The 22,968-nt window shown below is 44.9% G+C and overlaps 1 pseudogene; it reads right to left on the bottom strand.

The window, feature by feature from the left end:
• Positions 1-20,748: 20,748 nt before the first annotated feature.
• On the bottom strand, positions 20,749-22,159 carry LOC146193783 (uncharacterized; annotated as a pseudogene).
• Between the last annotated feature and the right edge of the window lie 809 nt (positions 22,160-22,968).

Genomic DNA, 22,968 nt, shown 5'->3' on the forward strand with positions numbered 1-22,968 from the left:
GTGCGTCGGCTTCGTCAAGCCGCATTACTGGCATTTTCCCGGCGCCCCCAATATCCTGATGATGTTGAATAAAAGTATTGTATTGTGTGGTATTAGCTTTGTCTGCTTTGTTTCTAACCACGCTATATTCGTTCTACGCTCTTAGTGATAATCTCATATGATTACTTATCCTTATATTGAACGTTGCAGCCAGGAGAAGAAAAGATTGTGTGCATTTACGACCAGCGAGAACTAATTGACAACGCCGTAACCCAGTAATTCCCTTTTGGTGTGCGCATTCAGCACGTATATTCATATTTACACCAATTCGCTGCGCCCCACCGTATGACGTGACAAGCACCAACTTTTTCATGCAAGGAAGCCATTATTTTCTTAAAGTAGGCTTTTTGGGGTAAACGGAAAGCTTCTAGAAACTATAATATTAATGTTTGCGGACATCGAAGAACAGGCAAATAATGAAGCACGCTGAAAATTTTATGAAAAGTACATTTTTAGGTATTGTAGTTACGTTTCTGAAAGCAATTATTTGTGTTTATAGACAGCCTTTAGCAATGGAAATATAATTTCTTATAATGTAGAAAACGTAATCACCTTCGGCGCTATGACTTCAGCAATAGAAATATATGTCCTTATAATGTAGAACACGTAATCACCTTCGGCGCTATGACTAGTCTTGTTCGCCTCGCGCCAAAATGTGCACAGAAGTTCGAGCACTGTTTTTTTAAAGCTGTTCATTTAAAAATTAGTGGCAGGTTTTCCTTATGGTACACCTAGTATATATAGCATGTAACGGCATGCAACATGACGCAACAGAGTTTACAAGGTTATAACAAGGCTTGTGCTTTCCTCACAAGTCAGTACGTAGAACTTTCAGCAAGAGCAGAATGAACTAGCAAAACTGAACGGGCGAGACAAAGCATATCCAATATTGTTTTTTAACATCGTGCCTTCTAATTTGTCGAAATGAGGTCGTGTAACATCCCTATCATTCATATGTGGCTTATCTGTCTTTGGAATAGTACACATAGAAACCCTTATCTGTGAAGCAAAAGGGCGACTTTCCTGAGTTTTCTATTCATCTCAAACGTTTAGCGCGAAAAGAGGCAACCAGAGAAATGAAGAAAGAAGTTGGCACATTCTCTCTACTAAAAATATTTTACTGAAAACGTGCACTTTTATACCATGGCAAAATCAGTTAACTGGAACAACGCAAGAGCCAAAGGAAAATTCAATTAAAGGAAAACTGTACCTGACCGTAAACAAGAAAACAGTTACAGATGTTATGTGGCAACGGAGTCATGTACTTTGTTACAGAAATTAAATACTGATTCACACAAGCTAAACCTTCCCGCTCAACTCAGAAGATAAACACAGGATTGCGGCATAAATCTAGTTTTCCGTCTCGCGTTCATAGCGCTCTCCAGATTATCCATGGCTCGCTGTAATCAGCTGAAATACATATCGACCAGCTTCTGATTCTAGAAACAATTGGCAGTAGCTTAGCTCTGCTATGTCTGGATATACGTAGTGTACAGCGTAAACGCCCGCGGCAGTGGGCTCTGAAATGATTCAGTCTTCCGGGCCTCTCTCGGCCGCTCTAGGAAAGCGGCTTGTCGTGACGGTACACTGCGCACCCTTTGTCGAACACAACAAGCATTTCATGGAACCCATCAAATTTCTCCGGTTTTCTATACTTCGTTTATAGGAAAGGAATGGCGCAGTATCTGTTATTCGCGGAATCCCTCTATTATCCTCAAGGTTGACAAGGGGAATTACGAAGAGCGTTTCATGATCCGGAGTGTGGCGCAGTGGTAAAGCGCTTGGCTGGGGATCCAAGGGATGGTGGTTCCATTCCCCGGTGGAAGAGAAAGTTTATTAGTATAAATTCAATCGTGATTGGGCATAAGACTTCCGGTAGGTTGCTTCGAATTTGGCCGGTCTCGCGCATGCGCATAATGAGCGGCTCAAGAGAAACTTAGCTGTGGTCCCCGTAGTGATGTTTTACGCTACAAATTATTTGTTGCAGCTTAGGTACAAGTGTGAAGAGCCCTAGTTCTTTGAAGTGACTGCTACCTGCCGCGAATACCTTTTAAACAGCAAAAAAAGCGGGAAGAGGGGCTTTACTTTTGGTAATAAAGGTATCAAATATTGCACGGCCTGCACCGCCAGGAACAGTCTGAAAAGGCATGCTGTTCATATGTGCGCTACGTCTTCCTCTGCTCGTGCCTTAGCTGGTGGCTGGCTTGTGTTCTGCGTCTCCCATGTTAAGATCCGAGAAACAAGACGTGTGATAAGTACCTAGTGAGCTATATTCCATGCCTATGAACAGTCGCTGCTGACGACAGGTGAAGCTGATAGTGGACACCGTCCCGATGCTCAAAAATGCGGTGCTCAAGGTAAAGGCAATCTAGGGTGAAAAAAAAAATTGTGCCACGTTTTCTGGCGAAATGTTCGCCAGACCAGTTCGTGCCACATTTCTCGAGAAATGTGCGTATAAAACCAGTGAAGAGCCTGCTGGAAAACTCATGATTTATATTCTCCAGACAGAATTAAACAAATACGGCAACCGCAAGTATCTACCACTTTGCGGCAAGGTTTGTTGCTCGTACTTTGGTCATTTTCAAGATTTTTTATTTCATTACAATGGGAAGCCCAGAGGACAAGGCCGAGGCACCTTCCTGTCTCTCTGCTCATTTCGAATGTGCTGTGTTAGGGACCATAAGCGTTTTGGTTTCCGCAACTTCGGCTGCAGCGTTTTATCCCGAAATCATCATTGATGATCTCGCCGAAATCTCATTCACGGAAGTTTGCGCTTGAATCAAATGCGTATCATTTAGAGCATAGTAAAATTGTTCCATTCCAAACATGCTATTGCTGCTCACCTGCGATTGCCATTTCTACGCAGAATACGAGCAGGGACAAGGCGGCGGTGGTGAGAAACAGCAAGAATACAGACTGGACCTCGAACAGGGAGAGAGCGTTGTAGGTATCCTCGTGACTTCCCAACAGGCACGACTGCCAGTCGCCCAGCTCCGCTTCGATCCAGGCCTGGATTATGCCACTCTCTCCAAGCCAGCTCACCCTGCGACACAATTAGCAGCAGACGTTCGAGCCTATATCATTTTTCTCAAATTTTCTTTCGCTGCACTCAGCATGTTCCTAAACTGGGTTTGTTTTCGGGTATAGCCAGATAATTTATAATAATCGTGTATTCCTTTTCGTACCCTGGTATCGCCATATTCTAGTATCGAAAGATATTTGTCAGAGAGGGACAGATCGGAAGAGGTCGTTGACCACTTGGTTGAGTTAGTTTGAGTCTCTCCTTTTGCAAAGTGTGGAGTTACAAAATTCACACGACTTCCTCCACTTTCGATAGTGAACTCGCCTTAAGACAAAGCAATAGAGAGTGCTATTTTAACCAGCTTCTGTACTCCATCATGCTAGGAAGATGGCTGTGGCGATAGTTGTCTTCATCCCCGCATTTGAATTTGCCTCATTATGTTTAAAGTTGTCTGTATTCGGTTTCTCTCTGTATGTGGTTGGCTACAAGCTTTTTATATCTGCGGGGAATATACTCTCTGCATTCCTTGATGGTTTTGCTATTATTGGCGATCGTGTATATGAACCTAACACCTCAGACGCGGGACTAAGATGAAACGAGGCAAGGGAATCATATAGCATAATTCCAGCCTCAACCCGGCTCTGATTTGCTGAATGTTGGTGCTAAACGCTGCACTAATAGCATGGATAATGTTTTCCGGTTGAGAGGGAACGTTTTCGGCTCTTAAATCTTTGCCACGTTACGTCATTGCAATTCTAAACTACAAGTGCGACAGCATTTCCACCGCAGTCTGATCGATCAAACCTTTTGTCTATGAGACGCAGGAGGCCAAGGTCGATTCCTTTTCTCATGGCCATGGCCAGCTTGGTAGGGTAGGAACTCTCCTCGCCGAAGTAGTAGCTACCGGCAGCTAGCCGCCGGCGGCAGGTACGTGACATGTGATACTGCTGCGAGGTGTGGTCGCTCATGATCACCGCCGTCCCTTCGAGCACCTGGCGCAGGTTCTCCTCTTCGTACAGCGTGTTCATGTCGCGGAGGCCGTCCCGCGCCACAGTCATAGCCCATACGATGCGGTAAACTTCGACACCGTATGCGTTCTGAAAATGCATTGAACCACTCTCAGTAGGCTCCATGCAGTAGCAAGCCAGCAAGGAGAACAATGAACAAGGCCAGCGCACCGTATTCTCTAAGTTTTACGAAGCTTCAAAATTTCCCTCAAAAGCAGCATCCGACAAGGGTTTCGAACACTATTTTGACCATCATACGGTCTTCGGAGCGAACGGTTTCTTGTTCACCACGAGAAGCGCTGAATAGCACAGACGGTAAAGCAAGGCTCATCATCATCATCATTGTTAGCCGGATTATTCCCACTGCAGGGTGAAGGCCTCTCCCATATTTCTCCAATTAAAGGGCCCCTGAAACGCCATTTACGGCCGTATTTTGATGCTACATGTGTTTAGAGGTGGTCTTAGTGAGCATCGAGATCACATTCAAAAAGCTCTGCGTGTTAGCTGTAATTTACAAATAATTTTGGAAAATTGCCGCTCGCAGCCGATTTCGGCGACTCACCACCGTGCGTTTTCAGCCGCCCAGCCCATGCGACGTCATTGGGGTTAGCGTTATCATTGGCGATGGCCATATGACGTCACGTGTAATTTTTGCAATTATGGATTTTAAAATTAGCACTATTCTTCCTGAAAGTAGTATTTTGTTCGTTAGTTATTATTGTACATTAAAGAAAGATAAGAATTCTGCGCGCATCTTGATAGAAGCGGAACACTTCCGGCCGAGAGAGATCCGTCTGCTCGCAAAAACACGTGTTGCCCGGTTGTCAGTCTTGAAATCTCGCGATCCCAACTGCTGCTGTTTTTTTTTTCTGGTCTGCAATGGACCACCATTGCTGTGTAGTTGGCAGTAAAGCTGAAGACAGGAAATATGTTATAATGCGACATCGTGTCCCTACAAAGCAAGGTGTCACGCGGGAAAGCTGGCTCCAACGCGTCGGGCTGTCATCGTCGGACAAGCGCCAGGAGCTCGGAGTTTGTGGCCGCCACTTTTCCCGTGACGCATGCCAGTATAATCCCAGTTTGGCGCAGCAAACTGGCCTCAACGTGAGACGTCGACGCCTCAAGTCCGACGCTTTGCCGACGCAGTTTCTCCCTGGAATGGTAAGTTTTCTGGGTTGCGAGTTATTGTGGAAACACGCGTAGCATGGCGCGGAGTCTCGCATGAAGCCTAGCGCAAGTTTTGCATGCGCAGATTCCTTGCGCGCAAACCGCTCTTGCGAGAGGACCACAAGTTAAGGCGCTGAAAATGTATGAAAGGGAGCTCTCGCCCTGCGGCGCACGGATAAGGAAAAAAAAAAAATAAGGCGACCTGCGCACATGGAACCACGAATTAAATACACTAACGTGTACGCGATCACAACAATCGCAGTATAATTTGCCTGGGTGGTGCAGTGGGTTAGGGTGGTCGACTGCTGTGCCCAAGGCACAGCGGCCGCTTTTCGACGGAAGGGCAGGTGCCCGCGTACCGGTGCGGACAAAAGTAAACGGAGCACGCTTTTTCTTAATTTTTCACTCGGTGCATATTTGAAACTGGTAGTCGTGGTATGCGTGGACCGGTAGTAGACGCAAGTGCCCTTTCACGGACAAATATTTCCTGATCTCCAGTGAGGAAGGCGTTATTTTAATTTGACTGAAAAAGCCTAGCTGCTCCGTTTACTTACGTCCGCACCTGTGCATGTGCTGTGCGATGTCACTCAGTGCTGTGCGGCGCCTCGTCTGAGTCGAATTTGGGGCTTTGAACCCCATAAACCAAGCCTGACTTGTAATAAAAAAATACCAGCACACTAATAGCAATACAGACCAACTGTATCCCCTCCCCCCCCCCCCCCCCACACCCCCATCCACCTAAAGATATGCTTATTTTACAGTGCATTTAGTCTACTCTTGATCTTTGCCTTTTAACACCTGTATATGCATGTCTTTCTCATTCATGAAGCGGAAAATTGAAGGGGAAATTGGCTCGTTATGATACAATTAATGAAAGGAGCTAACAGTCGAGTCCAAGGTAAATGTAGGTTTTTTTAAATACTTTTGTGGTTGATATTGATCAGAATTAGTCCTGTAACGATTTTAGGCAGAAAGATAATTAAATACCAAGTGGAAGGAAAAATAACATGTGGTATATAGATAAAAAAAAGAAGGTATCCCCTATGACGTTGCACTTGCAGACTGTTGTCTCCTTTCATTCTCATTCATGTGCAGAATAACAAAACTGCCATTAACACAATGTTGATTACGCACAAATTTCCTTCCTTTTCCTAGCATGGCAAACCATCATCGCCAGGAAGCCCGAAAGACCTCAGCACTACACAGGTTTCCTCTGGACAGGTTAGTACTGTTATCATGGTATTAATAACAATGTATATATACTTTTATATTTATATTTATGTATATTTAGGCCACATATATAACTTTGGAATATGTTGCACACATATATGATGGCTCTATTGCTAGAAGCTATATAAACTAGCACAACTGTTGCTATGTCATTATGCTTTCATGCAGTTAGTTACGTGTTCAACCATTGCTTCAGGCACCTACCGGAGGTGATCCAAATACCCCAGCTCTTCCTGTAGAGGTGAGAATATTTTGGATAGTTCATTTTGTCCAGTGGATGATGCAAGTGTTTTGACATATGTACATGCTTAATTTTCAACTGTACTGAACAGCTTTGTATTATATTGCATATGATGGCTGTATTGACCGAGTAAGTAAGCTATGCAAATTAGTGCAAATGTTATGTCTGCTTCCATGCACAAGCTCGATCATCGCTTGAGGCACCTTCTGGAAGCAATTAAAATGTAGCTCTTCCTGTATAGATGAGATTATTTTGGAGTTCAAATAGTTAATTTTGTTTAGTGGATGATGCAAGGCTTTGGTGTGCACTGGCACACCAAAAAAAGAAACTCGGAGCACATATAATAACTGGATTAACATGGGAGACCCGACGTTCAAAAATAATGAGCTGCTGGATTGGTTCATGGAACAGTGTATTAGTCGACTGTCCTGCACTGTGTCTTTTGTTTGTGCTGCTAACATGCCTCCAAATTTTTCAGGGCTCTTGAAACTCCACAAACTACAGATTGTCTGTGCAAATTTTTTAGTCATATCAGTTCTCCACTTTCAGAATATTTGTGCATGCGTAGCAAGTTGACAATGTTTGCATTTTGTTACGGGCAGTTCACTCTATACAGCACCTGAAAATGAAAGCATGAAAAATTTCAAATCTGCAACCATCATTATAATTATGAATATCTGTCAGCAGGAAGCATCACCAGCGGGGCCTTCAACTACTCGCACGCATACTGTGGCAACACAATGTGGGAGTGCCATTCTGTTGGTAAGTCATTATTGATAAAGATGTTGTAGTGTTGTGAAAATGTATTTAAGAGCTATATGATTGATTACATTAAACGTAGATGGGGTGCTTGCCAATAATTTTAAATATATGAAATTTTTCCAGGCACACAGGTGTCTATTCGACTTAAATCTCTAGTCAGCACCAAGGTTCAAACAGAGAAGCCTGCCACCAGAGAAGTCGGTGGCAGGCTGCTATCACTGGCCAGTTACTGCTATCACTGGCCGCTCGTTAGAACAGAACTTCTTTCATCCACTTTTGTGCATTTGCTGGCTATGGCAGGCAAGAAAATTTGGCAATGAAGCACTGTTCATTAGGCAAAAAAAAAACTTAACGAAATATGTCACCTATGTGTCACATATTCACTCATTCAAACCTGCAAATATACCCTCCTTGAGACACAGTCCATTCGAATGATAGCGTTCATAACTCTCATGCATGGCTTATGATTAAGGATGTGGTAATACTCACAATGGGTCAACAAATATTGCCTTGCTGAGTCTATAGAGACCATGCCTCATACATACCTTGCACACCACTAATCTCGGACGTGGTGTTAGGATATTCACAGTTGCGTCAGGTAGCAAAAGGGCAATTTTTCCTTGCATAATATGGTCATGCTGTGTCTGCCTAGTGTACATTAGTGCTGTCTTTAGAGCTACTACGGAGCCATCACATGCACTTTGAAGTTTAATTTTGCACAAATATTTGAACAAGTCACTAAGATGCACAAGGATATTTGATTCTGTTGTGAAAAAAATATAAGTTGCGTAGCCCTAAAGTGTACCTAATTTGCCATGGCATTTTTCTGTTCCCTGTTGATAGAATGAAAAAAAAAATGCATACTTACTATAAACTTTGACAGCAGCTTTATTTAGCACATTTTACAGCCAAGACATTCCGAGATGAACATCCACGGCTGCTACGTATTAGTTCATAATATTAACAATCACATGGCACCAATCGTTGACGTCACTGCACTTCTTTTTCAGCGACCATCAGGATGAAACGGCCCAGTCAGCGATTGAGGAACCCCTCTACAAAGAACGAAAATTCCTTGTGTTCGAGGGTTGCCTGCGGCAGCTTCTTGAGACCTGAACAATGTGCGGGCAAACAAGAACCCTTTACTTTAGCATAGCGGGAAGCCTTGTGACTGTGAAGGGGACATGCTCACTGCAGCATTCTTTCCTCTGGAAAAGCCAACCACTGGTTGAAGGAAAGGCAGCAAGAAATGTCCTCCTGGCTGCAGGCATCTTGTTCTCTGGCTGCGGTATAGCTTCAGTTCTTCGGTTCCTGCAATCCATTGGGGTGCAAGGCATCACAGAGAGGACCTACTACAACTACCAACGGGCATATTTGCTACCTGCCAGAAATGAGGTTTGGCAATAAGGATATCTCTCGTACAACATTCAAGTCAAAGTATATGTCATTAACTCGATAACTAGATGTCGCATCCTTTCATGACAACAACTTGAAGCTACAATGCAACATATAAAACATATAAAATCAGCATATATGCAACAGCGGAGGCATTGCAGTGCAATGCACCTGCTACTGCACATCTCTGTTGCCTTTTGCTACATGTTTAATAGACCAGCTGCATGCTCTAGTACTGAAGACATAATTTTTGCAATATTTTTTTTTAGTAAATGTGCTGTGAGAAAAGTGAAAAGCAATGCAGCATTTGAAACCTGCCCCCCTCATCCTAATATGCATTAAGGCAATCACATGACTGCAAGTTTGTAGCCTCTAAATTGAACATCTCCTTCTTTGCAGCTTTTTCAGTAAAGGCAAGCAGAACTTGCTAGTGAGCTTGTAGGGACAACAACAGACCTGGCGGGGGATGGTCGCTGTGACTCGCCAGGCTACAGTGCAAAGTACATGACTTGCAGTGTACTAGCTGTGCAGAATGGAGCCATTTTGCACACTGCACAAGTTCAAGTCGGTGAGGTAATGCGACTCATCCTTTCCGACAACTGAGGTTCCTTCTAACATCACATCCTATCTTACGGCATTTCAACCCTTCTGCTCCAACTTCAGTGCACACGGACGCAAGTGGCATAGGCCTCAGTGCTGTCCTCGTTTAGCGCTATGACGACTGTGAACATGTGATTGCTTACGCCAGTCGGACTCTAAGCAAGACTGAGCACAACTACACCATCACCGAGCAGGAATGTCTCGCGGTGGTTTTCGCCGTGCAGCGGTTTCGCTGCTACCTGTACGGAGAGCCTTTCGTAGTAGTAATCGATCACCATTCCCTATGCCGGCTACTCAATCTCTGTGATCCGTCTAGTCGCCTAGCCCGCTGGGCACTTCGCTTGCAAGAATACGACTACAGCATTTCACACAAAAGTGGCCGACGGCACGCAGATGGAGACTGCCTCTCCTGGTTGCCACCTGCCACGACGGAATGGACGCGGACAACTTTGATCATTACGTCACTGCTTTCGCTCAGAGATTTCCAAATACTCATACCTTTTGAACCGAGGAACACACTGATCAGCATCTGGAGTCGTTCTTAGCTGCTGCTCAAGACCCAACCTCAAACAGCCAGTTTTGCCTATGCCTATGTGATGGCCTGCTATACAAAAAAGTTTACTCAGACACTGGCCTTCGCTTCCTGCTGGTAATACCTGAAATCTTCCGTCTTTCTGTTTTACGTGTCATGCATGATGATCCAGCTTCGGGACACCTGGGATCTTCGAGAACTTTGTACTGCACTCGGGAGCGATTCTACTGGCCACGGATGCACCACACGAATGACCAGAAAGTTGCAAGCTGTCCTCAGTACCAGAGTCGCAAAGATCCTACTGGTGTTGCACAACAAAGGCTCAAATGTTTGTGGGAGTACTTCATGCAACACGAAGGCAGGCAAGTGGTCAAGTAGTGAGAAGAAGCAAGCAATGTTTCAGAAAACATTACTGCATATAGCAAGGATATGTCACAAGATGCCTCACATATAGAGCGAAGTTACGGGATCTCTTGGCTCACATATAGAGTGGAACTAACGGGACAGCATGCTTCGACAAGACGCTCCGGGGCAGCGACTGGGAAGAGCACATCCTTGCCGGTCGGGCCGCAGCGCAACCAGCAGAGTATAGAAAGGCAGACCGGAGTATGCCGCAGCAGTGTGCCCTGGGAAGATTCAGTCTTCTGGGCCTCTCTCGTGGCTACTTGCTCCAGGAAAGTGTCTTGTTTTTTTCACCGAGCCCACGACCAACTTGTCGTCCCCACTCCCTCTACGGCCGCCGCTACCAACCAACTCTGCGATTACGATACCTCATTAGATAAGAAGGCTGTGAGAATCCGTTTTGCTACAGACTGTCGGTTAATTGAATATTCTTTTTGCCTTTGTTTAAACCTTGACCTGGCTTAGTATTTTACGCTGTGTTTTTGTGTAACTCTCGCCCTTACTATCTCTGGAATACTTGCTTTGTTATTTTATAGTCTTCTTTATCGCAGCGTTTGTTCATTATCGTTTTTTTCTCTCGTCATTTATTGAGTCGTTTTTTATTACTATCATGTCCTGGTGTTTTATTAATTTTTTTTAAGCAGTGTAATTTGGACTACTACCTATATATGTTCCCATTGTGTGTTAAAAATGTGACGCATAAATTTATTCCTTGATCACACACCAACACACGCACTTGACTGGTTGACCGGCCTAACTTTTAACTGTGTTCTCAAACCTCATAGAGGGACGACGGGTAACCGTAAAGGGGATCCCGCGCCTCTGTTAATCGTTAAGGCGGAGTTTGTGACAATATAGAACAGACCAAAACTGCAGGAAAGGTATTACATATGCTAAAAAATTACAAAAAGGTCAATGAGCTGCAAGGATTCATGGGATTTGCCAACTTTGAGAAAAATTTGTGGCACAACCTGCACACTCTAGTGCAGTGAAAAGAACTGCTTCCCCCCCCCCCCCCCCCCAAGAAAAGAAATTGCACGAGTGCACTCAATTCTGCTTAGGTGCAGTAATGTGAAAGCACTGCGAATTATGTCACACTGCTTAAATTGGTCCGACATTACGCTAGCAAACCTCGGCAGCACTCGTCCAGATGGCGTACGTGTATGCCATATTTACCCAGGTTAAATGAAGGAGTGGTGCAGATGGTACTTCATGAAGATCACAATGTTTGCCGCACAGCTGAACAGTACGTTGTAGTTTGAACTTGATGAAGAGAACGATGCTTACTGCACAGCATGAGAGTGTGTTGCAAAGTGCACTGCTCGTACCGTAGACGGGGAATGCCTCAGCCCACATAACCAAAGCAGAAGCCAGTGGAGGCTGCTTGGAACCGTCAAAGCCGACAGCCCACCATCACACACCCGCGTAACTGATCGGAATGCTCTGCCCCAAGGCAGGTGACCTCTTCCCCTTGGATAAGTGCTCCCTTCTTCTCTCCTTGCAAATTTCATCGTGCTCTTTTTCTGCAAAGCTGTAAGTCCTTCAGTTCTGTTCCTTCTATCTGGTGCTCTGTTCTATACTGCCTTTCGTTTTCCTTTGACTATCCTGCACAGATGAATAAAATGTAAACACCAACACTGGAAAAAGCGACCATGAAAAAAAGCCACAGAAGAGGAGATATGCGGATAGAAAAGCGACAGTAAAAACTAGAAACATATTCACAGATCTCAAGGAAGCAAGATAACAAGCCAAGCTGTCGACAAAGTTCAGGCCCCAGAAATTGCAAGAGAACAAGTTAAAAACATCCTTATCAACAGTGCCAAATGAATGAATTATGAAAGAAGCTCCTCGCTCTATAAAATGCCAGAGGGATAAATATTAGAACAGGCAATGACAAGGTCTCCCAGCCCAACTAAGTGATTCCTGCGGTACAGGCCACAAAATGAGAAGCAGTGGCTACCTTAGCTGGCAGAATTCGTGTACATATATTCACTGTGAAAGGAGAGCGATGTAATGCACAGTTAGATACAGCTGATAATCAAGAAATAGGGGATTATGTCCAGGCATGACAGCTGGTGATAGCCGAGACAGCTAAAATAAGGCTTTTAGAGCATTCGCTCTACTTCTCCCGTGCACAAACCTCAAAGTGAATGCAATGTTGACTTTGAACTCTCACGCTGTGCAGCAAACAATGTCATCTTTATAGCTTAGACACGAGAGCACTATGCTATTGCCACAACCTATCACACCTCGTAGTGAAACTACAACACTCTCTCGCACTGTACAGTAAACATCGCCTCCATCAATTTCTAATTGCAAGACATTTTCGTGCGCTACAATGATCATCGTCTTAATGTTTCATCTACTCCTTCTCCTTCATTAAACTTACGGAAATACACCATGCACATACGCCACCTCACTAAAGACTGAGGTTGCAACCGTGCCAGACAGCCTGCCGAGACCATTGAACAAAGAGAAGCCAGACTAGCCCATTGCCAAAAAGCTGAGCAAGAGTGCAAGCGAGCCAAGATCAAAGTGGCAGCAGCAACTGTGACTGCGGCCGATGGCTAACGCTCATGAAATTTGGTTCAAGGACGGTTGAACCTGCACAAAGTTTTGAATATATGCAGTGCTGCCCCTACACTTTGGCAAACACAACTGAAAGGGACCAGCTATTACTGCAGCTTGGAGATAAGAAATGTAACACTCTGCAAGCGTATTAGACTGTAAATAAATTCAAATTAATAATTCAGATCAGCAAATGCAGGAACAAGAGTTGTGGTTTGATCTGTGCTTCACCTGTATTACTCCACTGCTGGAATGGATGTATTCTGCGATCTGTTGTCATGTATTCACGGCTAGGAGTATCAATAAACAAACCTTCAAGCACTCATTTCATTGTGTCAGTATTGAGCACTCACACACTCGGTATCAATCAAAACACAGAATGCTTGTGCTGCCTCGGCACAAGCATACTGTGTTTCGATTTTAATTTTTTTTCTATAAAATTCCATTCCAAATAAATGAATGTTTATGGTAGATGCTTGGAAGCATGTGCTCAAGCAGACTTGGCGATGCTCAGCATTGTCCTCCATTCTGGATTGTTTTTGGATGTGTATCTTTTTTTTTACTAGGATTTGAATTTTCTTCTCAGACTTTATTTTTCACTAAGTAACAGTTCTATACCTTTCTTGCTTAGATATCTACAAGTTCTGGCACTTTAGAGGAATGAGATGTCTGTTCTTAAACAGTGCCACAAAACAGACACTTGACGCAGTGCATAACTTGGCGTTCATAAAATAGCATTCTCTATTTTTCCACCTTAAAAATAAACGCACTTCCATGCACCACTCGAAGCAGTGCGCCTGGCACACGTGATAAAGTTTAGAATACAGCATGCAGTGAAGCGACAATCACCTGAGATTAAAGGGGAGGGTGCCTGAATCCCACGTAGCTCGCCGACGGAAATTCACGCCGAACCCGGCAAACGACGCAGGCTGGCAGGACCACCCTGTTGCCTTCGCCCAGCCTGCCCCAAATCCACTTGGTAAACAAGCTGTAGGCTATGAAGCGGTGCTGCCTGAAAATACCACGCTTTACAGTAAATGGATCATACAAAAAAAATAATAATAATAATAATGCGAATCTGTCACCTGACGCTTCCGCACTACCTACTTGTTTACATCTCCGTCTCCATCGATGTTCGCTCCCTCCTCCTCCAGTGCAATGTGCACAGCCCGAAGGACTTCGGGCGTTAGGCACACGCTTTGGAACGCTGGGTGGATCGTAATGCAGCCGCCGTCTGCTGGCACACCACCAGCACCTCCGGCATGCTGCGGCAGCACACATCTTCTTCAGGTGTGGGCATGCTTTCGCAGCGGCCGCAGCGGCACCTGCGCATAAGTAAAATGTGAAAAGGCCACGAAGCAAACACGAAACGGCATTTCGTGAAATAAGAAAGTTGTAATAACTTATGTGCAGTGGCGCGTGCGCCACGGAACGCACCATGGTAGGCCGTCGTCTCCGTCGCCAGCGGGTGGTTCAGAAGGGCCAGTCGATGGAGTGCTGCTGTCGTCGCTGTCTAGCGGATCACGAAACGGAGTATAATCATATGGATCAAAGTCCAGCTCGGCAGCGGCTTCACGCAGCCTCGCTTCGAGCTCGGGATCCATGCGATCCATGGCGACCGACACGCGAACCGCCACAAACACGAAGGGGAGGAAATCGGAGCACTACCGGAAGTAAACAAACCGAGAGTCGGTGGCGTCACTTCGTGACGCATTATGGGCGGGGCGTCGGCCCGGACATTTTCTTTTTTTTTTGGCCGGCGCGTCGGCGTGTATGAGTTGAGGGCTACAGCGACGGGAGAGGAGGAGCGTCATATTTAATATGGAATATCTGCGCTATTAAAGATGTTAGCCTAAATTTTTTTTGCGCTTTGCTGACTAGTGAAGGCACGCCAACCGCTCGTGCGCCTTTCTTAAGCACGGCTTCAAGCTTTTCATGGGCCCTTTAACCTGGTTCTGTGCTAGCTGCATCCACTTGAACACAGCGAACTTCTTAACCTCATCCGCCCACCTAACATTCCGCCGCCGCCTACTACGCTTTCCTTCCCTTGTAATCAAGTTTGTTACCCAAAGCGACCATCGGTTATCCTCTCTTCGCACTACATGTCCTGCACATGCACATTTCTTCCTCTTAATGTCCATTGGAATATCAGCAACTTGAGTTATTTCTCTGACCCGATCTATACTTTTCCTATCTCTTAACGTTACCCCTACCATATTTCGTTCTATAGCCATCTGAGTGCCCTCAACTTAAGTAGAACCCTCTTGGTTAGCCTCCACGTTTCAGCCCATGCTCCCACGTTTCAGTCAAGCAAAGCTCATGTTTCCCCAAAAGTCTCAAACGAAGAGTACGCAGTTTTGGGCTGAAAATGTTAGAAGACATTTTTTCACGGCGCCTTTTGGAGCAGCTGATATTAAAGCCTCCTTTCTTTAGTCAAACACGAACGGTGTGTGCTTGGAGGAAACCGTTGTTATGAAATTCTAGTAGCTGATGCTCATATTTGACATTCCACCACCAGACAAATGCAGGCAATATTGGCCGCGATTGACCTTAATACATTAGGGTCGCTAACCTTGCCCCGCAAAATTTAGTCACCGGTGCGTGTAATTTTATAGAAAATCACGAGCACTTCCAGGCATTCATCGCAAGTTTTCTGGACAACATTTTATGAGTTATCAGGGGTGTTATTTTTAAAACTTCCAAGAGCACTGCTGAATCTACACTGCAGAGAGCATTGCTGCTGCACACGGAGCAACACGTTCGCTCTCATTATCAATATAACTAATTATACCGTCCTTATCATTGGTGATGCCATCTTTTGTCATTATCGCTAATTGAAGCGTCAGTGTTATCGCTACTATTATCTTCATTGTAGACAAAGAGAATTACGATGTGTATTTGGTGATCACGGGCGTAGGGCAGTTGGTTAAAGCGCTCGGCTGTGGATCTAAGAGAGGGAGGCTCGATTCCCAGGTAAGACAATATTAATTAATTTATTTATTTTTAACTATTATACTTACGGTAGCTAAGGAGAATTAGTATGCGCGTTTCATGATCTCGGGCAGCATGACAGATCGCCGCGCAGAGCCACCACGCTTATCAAAGTAGGGAACAATGTGCTATGATGCTGGGGTATATGCTGTGCAGGATCGACTTCCTGTCTGGTTACGTTTAATCGAGTGATGTTTATGTCTCCTGGAATTTTGATGTGCGGGCCAAGTGAGAGTTTGATGCTGGTGTGGCTGTGTATGACATGTTGCGGGATGATACCGTGTTAAATCTGGCTTGAACTACTTCCATGCAATAAAGAAAAAAATCTCGGGGTTGGCATAGTTGGTTAAAGGACTCGGCTGGGCATACGAGGGGTGGAGTTTCGATTCAAGGTGGAGACTAGGTATTTATTTTTCTGATGAGGTTAGTTTCGGTTTCGAGTGACGACATCATCTGACTGACTGCTATAATGGGACCGAACGAACAAGTGAACACCGACCTTATGAGCCATTATAGGCTTTTCGTCTTAACACATGAAATTTCTTTACCCAGTTACGATTTCTTTGGTTAAATGGTCTCGAAGGTGACTGCGTCTGGGAAACATGAACTCCTCGGATATACGCTGACAATCGTATCGTCTTTCTGGTAGTTCTAGGTCTGCTTACGTTCTAAAGTAGTGTGTTTAATCCACTAACAATGTCCCCTTCACAGCAGCTTTGGCTACCCTTTTGTGATGAATCATTATCTGTGATCGGTTCATTTAACTTTAGTCTAAAAACATTAATGGTGCCGTTGACTGCCAGTATATTACGGTAGCGGGCGGCTAACATTGAAAATAAACAAATTGTCAAAACAAGGACCTGAATAAACTGTTTTAAGAAGATTTCAGGCTGAGGTACTAAGACGATTCTTTGGCCTAAATTACTACTATATAAGCACGTAGAAGGGCACTAGTTAAGTTTGCGGGCTTCGCACAGAAGCGAGATTTCGAAGGGGCGACCAAGGTCAAGGGGCAGCTTGACGCGGGCAGATTTATGACGGTCGCGCAGACGACCGCTTCTCGGAAGTGAGCCCAGAACACATGGCAGCGGGCGACGCCGCCGGCTCTCTCCGTCCCGTGCCGCGAGGGAGGCAGAACAGTGCAGTTAGAGCGCACAGCGTGGTTGTGGGTTCGGCGCTAACTGCGGTGTCTCCCGGTTCGAGTGGAGAGGGCGCGGAGGCCATAAATCCCGAAACGCGGCGTAACACGGACCTGGGGAGAACGCGCTGTTGACATGTCTTCCCGAAAAGACGCCTGTGTGTCCCTTTGAATCCGCCGCCCACGCGCAACCGACCAGGAGCACGGATCGGAATGTTTGGGCCTGAGGTTTGCGCGTGCGTGTTTTTATGTATTTTCGGAAGTGTAACCGTGGACGCCGTTTGTCTTTGCGACTGCTTGGCGCCGCTTGCGTGGGAGGATTTTGGAGAGGGAAAAGTTGCAGATGTATGTGTTTGTGTGCGCAACCACTCGCCGCTTAGTGCGTGCTTTCTGTGTGTTTTGTTTTCATGCGTAGGAGAGGGTATATGTGGCACAATGATTGGCCAGCCCATTTTAAAGGACTGCATGTTATTGGCCACAGAGTGGCGTACGTTGATTGGTCAACGGTCAAAACTGGAATTTTGGGTAACGCTAAGAAAGCGAGTGTTGGACAGTTGGGCTCGGAGCAGAAGGGGGGCTCGGACGGGAGTCGAGGGCAGACGGGTTGTTCGAGAGGGAGGCTAGGCTGACGGAGGTCTCAAGGGACTCCGGCCTAAAGTGTAGCAGGAGGCCAAGGCCTGATTCTGCTTGCCTCTGACCTCAGATCGTTCACCAGTCGCAGTTAGTCCTCTACGTTTGATGTCGCATCCGACGACATTTGTGTAAATACGCCAATTGTAAAAAGTGTAAATAAACGTGTACAGTCCGAGAAGAAAAGTCGTCATCTCCGCACCGCAATGTGTCACTGAGCCACGGACGCAGCGGTGGTCACCAACACCACTCGGTATACGAGCGAAGGCAGCAGAAGAAACAGCAAGAACACCTGCTGTATAGGGAAGCCCATCTATCCCCCACGCCCTTCGCCAGTTTAGTTTAACTGGCGCAGTCCATCCATTCCCCAAGCCTTCACACCTTTTGAAAATAACTGCACTGTATTGTTCTTTTGTAGCAGCAGCCCTTGGATATCCCGTGCACCACATGGCACACTTCATCACTTAGGTAACAGCAAGGATGACCTTGCGGTGCTGAAAAAACTGCAATTTCAAAGACTGTAACTGCGTAAATGTCTGGCCTGACATAGACAGCAACCGAGGCTATCTGAAAATTATCTGGCCGCTTGGTGAAAAATCGTAGACTAAAGAGGAAACAAAAGAAAAAAATGGGAGATGGTTTTACTGCGCCCAATAATTTATACCTAGTGAAACTTTCCATATATCTATAGTGATTTGATATGTACAGATTTTTCAACCTTACTTTGATGGTGGTGATCTAAATAATTTGACTGAGCCAAGTATTTTGCAAACATGGGTGTAGATCAACTTCATTAGTGAAACTGTCCCTCACGCTGAACGCACAATGAGAGGGAACTGTGTTAGGGGTGTGATTGGATTCTTTTCGCACCGGTGCAATTTTATGAATACGATGGCATCAAATCCAGAGCGTGAGCGAGTGGCTGTGAGTGATAACGGCCAGATTCCCTACTCTCTTCACATGGGATATATTATTCTTGAGTTCGGACTCGATCTAAACTGTAAACAAAATAGCAACCCTTTCGGTGTCTACAACTCACATCAACCAAAAAGGCTACATTGAGGCACTGATGCGCCGATACAACCAGCAGCAGAGATCCTATCAAACGGGTGCATTTGGAGGTTAAAGCATCCTTTCTTGTGGGTGTGAGTTATAGGCACGGAAAAACTTTTATGGGTGCTGTTTCTTTAACTTTATAGTCCGTAGTGTTTTTCCTCAGAGCTCGACAGACGCTTCACAAAAGATTCATGGTTAGGTTCGGCCATGTTCAGTAGTACTTTCGATCTAAACAATTTTCTGGACATTTCAATACCGGCCAGTGCGAAACATGCGTGCTCCATTGGCGGTCTTTGAACCATAACTGATCGCACGTGGAAGGAGCAAGTGCCCAACTTGGTACTCTCTGGTTCAACAACGGGCACTGCCCACTACAGCAGCTGACACTGTCGGAACAGGTGAAGCCAAGCACACCTCACCTCGCGCTCTTTTTGCCTTCGCAGTATCCTTCTTGTTCAGTTCGCTCCGGCCTCGTCCGGTTGCTTCGGCCTCGCCGTGATTGCTTTGCTATGCAGGCTGCTAACGAGAGGCGTCGGTAACAAGCTCCGGCTAGGAAGCGACAACGTGCACAAGAGACAGTGGAATAACGTGAAGAACGTCCTGCTAAGCGTCGTGCACAAGATGAAGCTCGGCGACTACGTTCTAGCTCTCCGAGTGCTTCCACCTTGTCGGCTACTACTGAACATATGATTGCTCAGGAACGCCGCAACGCCACCAAACGAAGACAGCGTGCTGAACAATCGCCGGAAGAACACTCGTAATCATTGTGTGTCATGTGTTACTCTATAGCCAGAATATCGAACCACATAAGCTACGCCACAAGCAAACAAACAAGCGTAGCCATGCCGCCATTGCTAACGCAATTTACCAGGCTTAACCAGAGCTAAGACACTACCAATTTTTTTCCTCGACCTATACTGGAAGCCTGAATTTGTCAAATAGTTCTTCTATATGTGTTTAGCTGGCTTCAGCATAGTGCTTCCTGTGCTTCAGTAGTGGGAGAGTGAATATCGAAACGAGTTTTAAAGCAACATGTTTTTGACGTACAAGTTGTTCATCTGATACCCGAGATAACAACATCTGCACATGCCAAGCGGAGTGCATAGTCAAGATTCTGTCCTTTATTTATGTTGGAACGTACAGCACCATTTCAGCGGATAAAAGCACCGCAGAGACAGCAACTGTGCAAATAAGAACAATCTCTATCGGGTAAACGCACTCCAGGTATCACTCGACGGCAGTGAGGTGCGCACGGCTCTCCTCTGACCTTGGTTAACTGGCTATTGCATTATACCATACTGCTCAAGGTTTCCAGAATATACACAAGAATGTATTATCAGAGCAAACGCAGCCGGCGCATTCGCACTGTAACACTGCCCTATTGAAAACACACACGCACACACACACGCACACACACACACACACACACACACACACACACACACACACACACACATATATATATATATATATATATATATATATATATATATATATATATATATATATATATATATATATATATATATATATATATACATATATATATATAGGACCTATTCATATCTGGTTATTGGACATGGGAGTTGTGGGAGTGGTAGGAGTAGTAGGAGTGGTAAGAGTAGTAGGAGTCGCAGGGGTCGCAGGTTATGTGCGTTGTAGAATGTGGTCATCGCCCCTCGTTGTAGGGAAAATGCGGTTGCAGGCTAAGAAGACGTTCAGGTAAATAAAAAATGTACGTAAATAAAATTTGAAAAAAAGAAACTTCCCTCGCCAAAAATCGAACCATGATCTCACGAATGACTCCGCATACCAACCCAGCACGCTAACCACTATATACTACGGTGACGTTTTCTTTTTTTTTCTGACATGGTATTTAATATACGTGGTTATGTACAAAAAGGATTATGTACACAGAATATTTACAATGCACTCAGCCATTTCTGAGATGCACAACAGAAAACACTACTAAAAGGCAGGCAAAGATAAGCACCGTGTCACCAGTGGAAACCAATCAGGTTGAAGGTAATTTTCATCATAAGTGTCCTTCAGTTGCAGCGTCATTCTGCTAAAATAGAGTCTAGGTGGAACAACGGGTTCAGCGTTGTGATCCGACATGCGCGTCTTCCACAGGCTATGAAGTCCAATAAGGAAAAACATGTCATATGGTTCGTAATCAGATTGTGAACAGCAAGATACCACACACTGTACGAGTTTAGGACAAAGTCTTTCTTTAGAGTTCTTTGCAGCACATACCAAATAAAAATTGCGTCTTTGCAATTAATGAAACAGTGCTCAATTGTTTCAGGCACATCACACAAACGGCAGTTTACAGAAGATACAAAAACATTTTTTCTATGGAGCCATGTGTTAACAGGTAGAGTTTCGGCGTGTAAATTAAAGAAAAATGTTTTCGTGCAAGGAGAAATTTGTATCTGGCCCAAACTCTTTAGCACATCATGACCCTTAAGGCGAAAGTATAAAGAACGAGACAGTGGTGGCGGGAAAAGCATTGCCATCAATTTCGTGTATAGACTCTTGCGCGAAACAGAATATAAGCACTCATTCGAGAACCATACTGTCAAAAACCGCATCGAAGCATACACTTCCTGCATAAATCCTAGTAACTGTGGGCGATCAGTAAAATCTGAAGAAACCACTAAGTCGGGAAGCAGATTCATAAAACTAACTTGTAGGAAGGCTCTAATAATCGGATGTGAACAATCACGAAAAAAAGAAGAAGCGGGCAACTAACTGCCTTAGATACAGAGCCACTAAGCCGAGCCCCCTGCACAAACAGGTCTGAATAGGTTATGACGTAGAATCGGTTCAAACTTGGATGACCAAATAAACGTCGCAAATATTCGCTGAAAACGCTGTATGTAAGGCCTAGCACAGTGGAGGACCTGTAGCACATAACAAAGTTTTCTTGCCAAAAACATGTTGCAAGCCTGAGTCCGACCGAATACTGAAAGCCGATAGGGGACAACTGTATTATCATAACGCTGGACGACTGGAACGCGCTCTTTCCAGTACTTTGCACTTGACCTAAATTCATTCAGTGGAACGCCTAGATATTTAGGGGGCACACATGACCATTCAACTCTTCATACAGGGGTGATGTGGAGCCCCACGAACGAAACCAAAGGCCGGAACTCTTAGAGTGATTCATCTGAGCACCAGAAACAATACCAAATTGTTCTATGCTGGATATAACGTTTTCTATGCTTGGTTTGTGTGTGCAGAAAAACACAAGACCATCCGCATATGCAAGCACTTTAACCTCATTTCCAAGGAGAGGGAAGCTATGGATACTACTGTTATGTAAACCACTCTGACAAAGTGCCTCCAAGTGAAGAGCTAAAAGCAGCGGAGGCATCGGACAGCCTTGTTTCCCAGAAGAGTTGATTGATACGGGGCTTCATAGGCGGCCATTTACAATTACGTGAGTCGAACAATTTCTATAGCAAAGTTGCACCCCCTTCAGTGCTTATATTCGTCGTTTTCTATTGCTACTTTGCTGTTTCGCACTTTGCATCTTTTTCTCAAGTCCGGTCGTTCTTCTACGATTGCCCTGTAAACGCGCTGAACCTTTTTCTTTCCTATTATCTATCATTCAATATCATCTATTACTCAAACGTATCAGTTTTTTGCACGTATATACACCTACGAATATGCGAATATGTTACGTACTGGCTATTTTTTTCCCCGTGTTAGAGCGCATTTTTCTTTCTACTACAGATATATCTCGTACGGAGCCGCTTGTCTTATATCACCTTTTAACTTCACATGCTGCCAGCGGAGCAGCGGCGGCAGTATTTCACTTCCCATCACTCCTTTTGCATATGCAAACCCTTAAATAAACACCGCTGTTGATATGCAGCTATCAATGATTAGCTTGGTGGGCGGCGACGTGTGTTTTGAGTCATGCTCGATCATACTTAGGTTCATGCGGAAAGGCGAATTTATTCCCTGCACTTCCGTATTGCAGACTCGTCATCAGTTACAGATATGAACGTGCGCCATAAGGTCGGAAGACCTGCAGCGATTGTTGATTGTAATTACAGCATGCGCTCACAGGAGCGCATGCAGAGATCGAAATGCCAAATAAACTTTCCTGCTTATTTCACTCAAATTTGAAAAGGCTTTCCTGTTTTATTCTTGATTCAATTTAGCTGGGACACCGCA

Source organism: Amblyomma maculatum, chromosome 4, assembly GCF_055883805.1.
Source record: "Amblyomma maculatum isolate TAMU_Amacu chromosome 4, ASM5588380v1, whole genome shotgun sequence".
In the NCBI taxonomy this organism is placed as follows: Eukaryota; Metazoa; Arthropoda; class Arachnida; order Ixodida; family Ixodidae; genus Amblyomma; species Amblyomma maculatum.